Source organism: Protopterus annectens, chromosome 3.part1 (assembly GCF_019279795.1).
Source record: "Protopterus annectens isolate FY-2018-M chromosome 3.part1, PAN1.0, whole genome shotgun sequence".
Taxonomy (NCBI): domain Eukaryota; kingdom Metazoa; phylum Chordata; order Ceratodontiformes; family Protopteridae; genus Protopterus; species Protopterus annectens.
The window spans coordinates 1445965359-1445974045 of NC_056732.1; the positions used below are offsets into that span (position 1 = coordinate 1445965359).

Consider the following 8687-nt stretch of genomic DNA (forward strand, 5'->3'; position numbering starts at 1 on the left):
TACATACACATACATAGAGATATATATATATATGTATATATACGTGTGTGTGTGTGTGTGTGTGTGTGTGTGTATATATATATATATATATATATATATGTACACACACACATATAGATATATATATATATATATATATATATATATATATATATATATACACATATATATATATACATATACACAGATAAACATACATATATTTAATCGTGACGCCAGTAGATCTAGGTGCCATTTTCAAATCATCCTCTGACCTCCCCTGTCCTGGTCGTGCCTTCAGTTGCTGGCTCCGTTCGTGGCTTGTGGTCAATACGTGCAATACCCCAGGCATCCTACCTGTGCTACATAGCACCCTGGTTCCCTACCAGCAAGAACTATCTCAGACATTGTGCGGTGCATTTGGAAAACTGTCCTGCCTCCCCACAAGAACTAAACCATCTAACGTGTGTATGTACCATACTGCATAGTCTTTTTGTGCCACTGGTTGATGTTTTTGACCCAGCGTGCGCTAGCCAGCAGCCCAGCACCGATCCAGTCTCCTGTTGCTCCATAGACTCCATCCTTTCCCCCTGTGCTTCCCCAAATATCTGCAAGTTACCCACTTTGGTCAGCAGGTGGCAGCATCCACCCACTAACTGACTTACATTTCATTCTTACTAAGCTCTGAACTTTCTGACTAAACCTCCAGCTGCCTATCCTACCTCTGTCACCTTATAAATTCTATGTCTGCATTCCACTCTTAGGCTCAGTGCCCCTACTCCTATCCTCTGTGGCTACTTACCTTGTGTTTCTACTCCTGCCCTCACTGATTGTTTTTCATAGCTCACTCATCTCTTGTTCTTCCTTTCTTAGCTCTTCTGCTCTAACTCGTTTGTACCTGTCTCCTCCCCCCACTTACCTTTCTCCCCTCTGTCACCCTTGCCTTGCCCCTCCTCTCTTTTTCTTGTCCTCTTCCCGCCCCTGAGGTTGCCTTGCCCCTCCTCTCTTTTTCTTGTCCTCTTCCCGCCCCTGAGGTTACATAGTGACGTCAGTAGAGCTAGACGCCATTTTCAAATCATCCTCTGACCTCCCCTGTCCTGGTCGTGCCTTCGGTTGCTGGCTCCATTCGTGGGTGAGTGTTTTCTGAGTGTATATAGTTATTGTGCTGTATATATACCCTATGTATGTTTGCTGCTCAGCTACAGCTTTGTAGAGCTATTGTGCATATTTATTTGTTTTGTCTGGTACACCTATCTTAGTCCTGCCTCAAATTTCATCAGCGGTTCACTGAACGCTCCCTGCGGGTAGCTTTGTAAACAGCTAACTTTATTTTAATAATCTATTGTGTTCAGCCCCTAGTTATGTATGCCGCTTAAGCTACAGTCATGCTGAAATGCTGCATTTACTGACGGTGTTGGCGTTCCCTACTTGCTCTGAACAGTATCTTGTCAGCAATAATCAGAGTGTTCCCAGGATTTAGCCTGCATGGTTTCATCCAACAGCTGCCTATACTTATCTTTAATTGTTGTGCCTCATCCCCGACTCACTAGGAGCTCTGCATCTGCTTCGTACTTGAAATACTTAACTAGAAGCGATCTCCGAGCAGTTTGGCGGCAAGAGCTACCTGTTTTCGATAGTTTTTTTTTTTTTTGTTCTGTGTATAGCCCTAACTTATATACACCGCTTAACTACAGTGTGTTGACTCGCCTCTAGATAAATAGTGCTCAACGAGCAGTCTGGCGGCAAGGATTATCTATTTGATTTGTTTGGGAACTGTGTACAGACCTAATTATGCATCCCACTTAGCTAGAGTTGTGTTGACTAACTTCATCCCTGAATGTTAGCTCTGGACCTTATCTTTTCCACAACAACCAGAGCGTTCCTAGGATTAGCCTGTATAATATTATTAGCTATTTTCTAATATTACATTAAATACTGTTAACAGTTGCCTCTACTTATCTCTTTACTTGCTCACTAGGAGCTTCGTAACTAACTTTCTGCATGCAAGCTTGATAGCGTTCTACAAGCGTTCGGCGGCAGGCTTACCAGCTTTAGAATTGCTTAGATCCTGAAATGGCTAATATACTTGCTTTGCTACATTTGAGGTATTTCCTGAAACTAAAGACTGTCCGCCCGTTTATCTAATATGCCAAAACCACTGTATTATAGGCATTAGAATATTTTAAGCTCTATACTTTATGCTGGAACTGGACATTTTGTGTTTGCCCACACATTACTGGCTCATTTAGAAATGTCGCAACTGCTGTTCCTTTGAAACGCTCAACTTGCTTACACTGAATTAATGTACCTCGACTAGTCTGAACTGTTTCATGCTGTGGTATGTCAATGCATAAACTCTGAATCCCACAATTTAGTTAGTTGATGTTAGGATTTACAAGCTGTTTGTTTGTTCTATTATTCTCTGATCTATGAATGCTGCCTTACTCTGTATTTGAATGCAGTCCTTTGCTACTTATGTGCTGCTCACCACTGTTTCATTTCTATATTGTATAGCACTGTTTATAGCCCATGTTTTAATGTATTGTGGTACTGATGTTCCTCTGCTCCTAATCATTGATGTAATTATACCTACTCTCCCACTTAGTCTTCCCTTACTCTATACTTCCTACAAACTCACACCCTCACCACATACCATCCCTAGGCCACCCATACTGCATAATCCATTCTACCCCATTGTAGCCCTTCCCTATTAATGGCTGTGTCACCATAGTAGTAAATAATACCTTACTTCCTTTTACAGCTTGTGGTCAATACATGCAATACCTCAGGCATCCTACCTGTGCTACATAGCACCCTGGTTCCCTACCAGCAAGAACTATCTCAGACATTGTGTGGTGCATTTGGAAAACTGTCCTGCCTCCCCACAAGAACTAAACCATCTAACGTGTGTATGTACCATACTGCATAGTCTTTTTGTGCCACTGGTTGATAGTTGATGTTTTTGAGCTCACTCATCTCTTGGTCTTCCTTTCTTAGCTCTTCCCGCTCCGTTCGCCCTACGGGCTCACTCCCCTACCCTGCCCCCTATTCCCACCTGCCCCCACTACCTCTAGATTTATAACCCACTAACCACACCCTACTTAGCTCTTGTCCCACCCCTCACCCTCCCAGCTCCTCTCCAAACAACTCATTACATATACCAAAACCCTTTTACACCTACACCATACACTCCACTCTTATCAAGCCCTCCTCCCAGCTAAAACCCTAAATTACAACTATGCTAGCAAAAGCATCCTCACTTATAACCCATCTACTACTACTTCTTGTTCTATCCTATCTAACCTACCTTACCAAACCCTTCAATACTATCCATTCACCCCACTTTCACACTACTAGTTCAATCCCTGAACAAAACCAATACTCTTCAACATTCATCAGCCCCCATCTTTACTTCTACAACCCCTCCCTTCTCTTCCCATTCAGACTCTTCCCCATCCACAAATATACCAATCTAACCCTAACTAGCACCACTTACACCAAATCTACAACCCACAAACTATACACAAAACAATGCAATGACATTTATTTCCAACTTCACCATATAATCAACACCCTTCTTTCCGGTGACATTCACCCCAACCCAGGTCCCTCTCCCATCAACTCCTCATATACACCATCTTACACCCCTCCATCTGTAAAAACCCTCTCCTTCTCAGCATTAAACGCTCAAAGTATATGCAACAAAATCCCCAACCTTCATGCCTGGCTTCTCCATAATCATCCCGACATATTCTCTATCTCTGAAACATGGCTAAAACCCTCCATAAAAGATTCTGAAATAGCTCCCCCCAACTGTAATATCATCAGGAAAGATAGAACCCACAAAAAAGGAGGTGGAGTTGCTCTACTCTATTCCTCTTCCCTTTCAGTTACATCATATTCTAAGCCTATTCCCCAGTTTGCCAACGTCAAATTACTTTTAGCCTTACTTCACCTAAACAAGCATAAAACCATATGGATAGCCACCCTCTATATCCCTCCTGGTGACAACGTACCTATTCTCAAAGACATACTCTCTTGGCTCCCCTCCAATATTACAAACGAGACTTATATGCTAGATGACATTAACATACATTAACTGGCCCTCTGTCCAATCCCCCACAAAATCCCTAAATATAAACCTCTATAACTTCCAACAGCTCATCAACTCCATAACCAGACCATCAAAAGACCATTCCTCTAGGAGCACTATTGACTGGATTCTAGTATCACACCCTCATCTTATTACCAGCAGTGGCACCCTCCCAGACTCCTTCAGCGACCACTTTCCTACTTTTGCTCATCGTCACTCTCCCTCACTTCAACTACCACAAGCCACCATCTCTTTGCGTTCCTTAAAGAACTTCAACCCCAACTCCTTCTCTGACTTACTTAAAAAATTCAACTGGAATCCTCTAAAAACTCTTCCCTTAGACAAAGCTGTCAATTATTTTAATACAACATTTCTAAACCTACTAGACAACTTGGCCCCTTTGAGACCTAAGAGAATTAAGAGCAAAACCATCCCCTGGCTAACTAAAAATACCTTAGCTGTCATGCGCCTCCGTGATAAAGCTTTAAAGAACCATTATAAAAGCAAAACCCCAGCCACCCTAAATGATTACAAAATACTCCGTAACAGAGTTAAAAAACTCATTATTTCCGACAGCAAATCCTACTACATCACCCTCCAAAATGATCACAAAACCAACCCAAGAAAATTCTGGGATACCATCTCCACCCTCTTCAACCCTGGGAAAAAGGAAAACCCTCAACCAGAACATAATGCTTCTGAAACCGACCTAGCCTCCCAATTTAACAGCTTTTTCATCAACTCCATAACCAAATTAACATCATCTTTCACAAATAACTCTACTCATCCAACTACACTTCCCACAATCCCCCCTCCTCAGGTACTTCCACCTCCCACCTATCTCTCTTCTCTCTCAAACCCATCCCCGTGTCAACTATTAAAAAACTCCTCCTAAAATTAAAACCATGCTCTAATGCCCCTGATAATATCCCTTCCTTTTTCTTAAAAACAGCTGCTGATGCCATTGCCTTCCCCATCTGTATTCTTATAAACTGGTCTATTCAAGAAGGCTATGTACCCCAAATCTGGAAAAAAGCGTATATTATTCCCCTCCACAAAGGTGGAAACAATAATAACATCTCCAACTTTAGACCTATTGCCATCCTATCCCCCATCTCTAAAATACTTGAGAAATGTATTCATATACAATTTCTACCCCACCTCATCAACAGTCTCCTACTTACTCCCACACAACGTGGATTTAGACCTGGTCACAGCACTACTACTGCTCTACTCTCCTTCCTTGAAACCATAAATAAAGCACGCGACTCTAGCTGTATTGTTTCCACACTCCTCTTGGATCTTTCTAAGGCTTTCGATACTATCTCCCACTCTCTCCTTCTGACTAAACTCTCTAATCTACAACTCTCACCCAATTCTATTAACTGGTTTACCAGTTACCTTTCCAATAGGCAACAAGCCGTCAAATGGAAGAAATCCGCTTCCTTATTTCTCAACACTGCCACTGGTGTACCCCAGGGTTCTATATTAGGTCCCTTGCTGTTTAACATTTTCATCAATGACTTCCACCGCACTATCCCTACTGCTAAAATCATCCAGTATGCAGATGATTCAACAATTATCGGTGCTGCTAACTCCATTCCCACCCTTATACAACTAACACAAGATGCCTTCTCTACCACCGAACAATGGATGCTAGATAATCATCTAGCTCTTAATCCATCAAAAACTAAACTCATGTTATTCACCCCATCCAAAACCTTAACTATCAACATAAATTAATTCTCCATAACCAGTCACAACAATACTACCCTTGAAATTGTTCCCAGTGCTAAACTATTAGGCGTTCTTATTGATAATCAGCTTAAATTTGACACCCATATACAAAGTAACATAAAAAAACTCACCAGAAACTTGGTATGTTCTATCGCCATATTCGCTTCCTCACCCCATCCACTAGATTCCTCCTCGCTTCCACATATCTCATCCCTTCCCTCCTTTATGGTGCCCCACTCCTTACCAATCTGCAATCCTCTACCAAAACAAAACTCTCCTCCTGCTATAGTAAAATCGCCAAATTCATCACTGGCCACAGATCCACCTCTCATCACTGCATTGCTCTTCACAAGCTAAATTGGCTAGAACTTCCCAACTACCTTATCTAAACTCAACTAATTCTTGCCCACAAGCTCATATTCAAGACCTCCCTCTGCCCTTCTCTTGCCTCAACCTTCACTATGCACATACCCAGCAGACCCCTAAGAACCAACACTCAGAACTGGATCGAACTCCACAAACCCGCCCGTCCAGCAGGCAAACTCCTACTCTCTTTTTCCCTAGCCCATCTCTGGAACTCCCTCCCACCTCATATTCGCAGCACCTGCAGTCTCCCCTCCTTTAAAACTCTCCTTCACTCACACTTACAATCTCTGTGGGAATGCTCATGTTCCCATCCTGCTTAACATTCCCAGCTACTATCTTATCCCTTAGCCAAACCAGATCTCCTCTACAGGAACTTACATACTGTAAATAAACACTTACATTTAATTCTTTGTACATACCTTCACACTATTGTCTTTAACTAAATATCTATCTTAGTGATTATAGAGACTTAAAAAAAAAAAATAAAAAATTTGTAAACTCATGTGAATTGTTACATATTCTTATGCTTTACCCACAAGCTCATATTGTCACTGACAAATGTTAAGTACATTTATGTTTTTGCTTATGTTCTATATAGTGTATGTACTATATTATGTTTACTGTCAATGTTTTGTAAATTTTTTTTTTTTTTTTTTTTTCCCTTCAGGACTCCATTGAAAGCGGGTTTCACGGCCCAATCAACTATCTATCCTGGTAACCACAAAATAAATAAATAAAATTCTATTTAAGTGTTCTCTTCTTGCATTTTTATTATGTTTTTATATATTGTATTTTCACTATGTTTTTATATATTGTATCAATGGAGCTTTTCTCCCCAGGACTCCATTGAAAATGGGCTCATTCGGCCCAATGGACCATCTTGGCCACCAAACTTCAAATAAATAAATAAAATAAATAAATAACCCAGCCACTGGGGATGCACAAGCCAGTGCATTTCTTTGTGTTGGTCCCAAGCCCGGATAAATGGGGAGGGTTGCATCAGGAAGGGCATCCGGCGTAAAATTTTGCCAAATAGTTCATACAGACACCTGTAAATATTTACATACCGGATCTGTTGTGGCCCGGGTTAACAACAATTGCCACCAGTACTGTTAGCCAACAGGGTGTTGGCGGAAATTGGGCTTCTGTTTGCCGAAAGAGGAGAAGAGGCGGAAGGCATGGCCGAAGGCAGGAAGAGAGGAGAAATGCTAGGATTGTGGTAGTGATGGTCGGAACTTTGAATGTTGGCAGCATGACTGGTATAGGGCGAGAGCTAGCCGATATGACTGACAGAAGGAAGGTTGGTATATTGTGTGTGCAAGAGACCAGATCGAAGGGGAATAAGGCTAGGTGTATTGGAGGTGGGTTCAAATTGTTTTATCATGGTGTTGATGGGAGGAGAAATGCATATGTATAGATTTATAAATATAGATAGATATGTATGTATACATATATATATATATATATATGTGTGTGTGTGTGTGTGTGTGTGTGTGTGTGTGTGTGTGTGTGTGTGTGTGTGTGTGTGTGTGTATATATATATATATATATATACATATTTTTTTTTCATTTATTTACATTTGTTGACCGGGAGTGTCCGACTGGATGTAGGTCCATTTTCAGCGGAGGCCCAAGGAGAAAAGCTCCACAGTTCAAATAAACATTACATTGGATTACATGGCGATTAACAATTTAAAATAGCAATTACTTACAACATATTTACAGATGAAGAACATAATACATCAGTAGACAACTAGAATCTTTATCTGTGAAGTACATAACAGACATTAACAAATGTTACAATAAGAAGTTACTGCTGTATAATAAGTACTAGGCTTATGAGCATCTGAGCTTGCTATAATCAAGGTAGTTAGTGGAGTGGAAAGAAAGGTAGTGGTTGGATGTGGTGGGTGATATTAGAATGGGAGCTGCAAGGGCATAGGTGCGCTTTTAGTAAAGTTTTGAAGTGGGTGCATGATGGTATGGAGGTAATTGTGGGTTGGAGGGAGTTCCATAATTTGGCTATGGTGCAAGAGAATAGTGCTTCACCAGCAGAGTTATTGGCTTTAGTGATCTGCAAGTCATTTTTGTTGCTGGATCTTAGTGGTCTGGTAGTGCGATAGGGTTGGAGTAGATTCTGGAGGGATGGGACATTTAGTGGATGGTTTACTAGTTTGTGGGCGAGTGAGAGTTGATACCACTGAAGGAGCCAGCCCAGTTCAGCAAGTGAGAGACAATGGTGAGTACGGTAGGATGCTCCTGTGGCGAATTTGGCGATTTTGTTGTAGCAGGTCTCTAGCTTGTTTAGATCACATTGCCTTAGGTTAGTATATATTGGAGAGGCATAAAGTAGGGTGGAGATAAGGTGGGAATTTGCTATTGAAATTTTTGCTGCTTTGGTGAGAAGTCGCTTATTTCTCTATAATGCTCCTAGTTTTTTGAGGACTTTTTTATGGTCATGGATATGTGAATGTCAAATTTTAGTTTATTGTCTATTTCCACTCCTAGCAAT

The 8687-nt window shown here is 41.2% G+C and overlaps 1 protein-coding gene across 2 annotated transcripts in view; it reads left to right on the top strand.

The window, feature by feature from the left end:
* Positions 1-8687, top strand: part of CROT (carnitine O-octanoyltransferase) — a 1004553-nt gene that overhangs the window by 959428 nt on the left and 36438 nt on the right. The gene's annotated exons all lie outside the window — the stretch shown is intronic.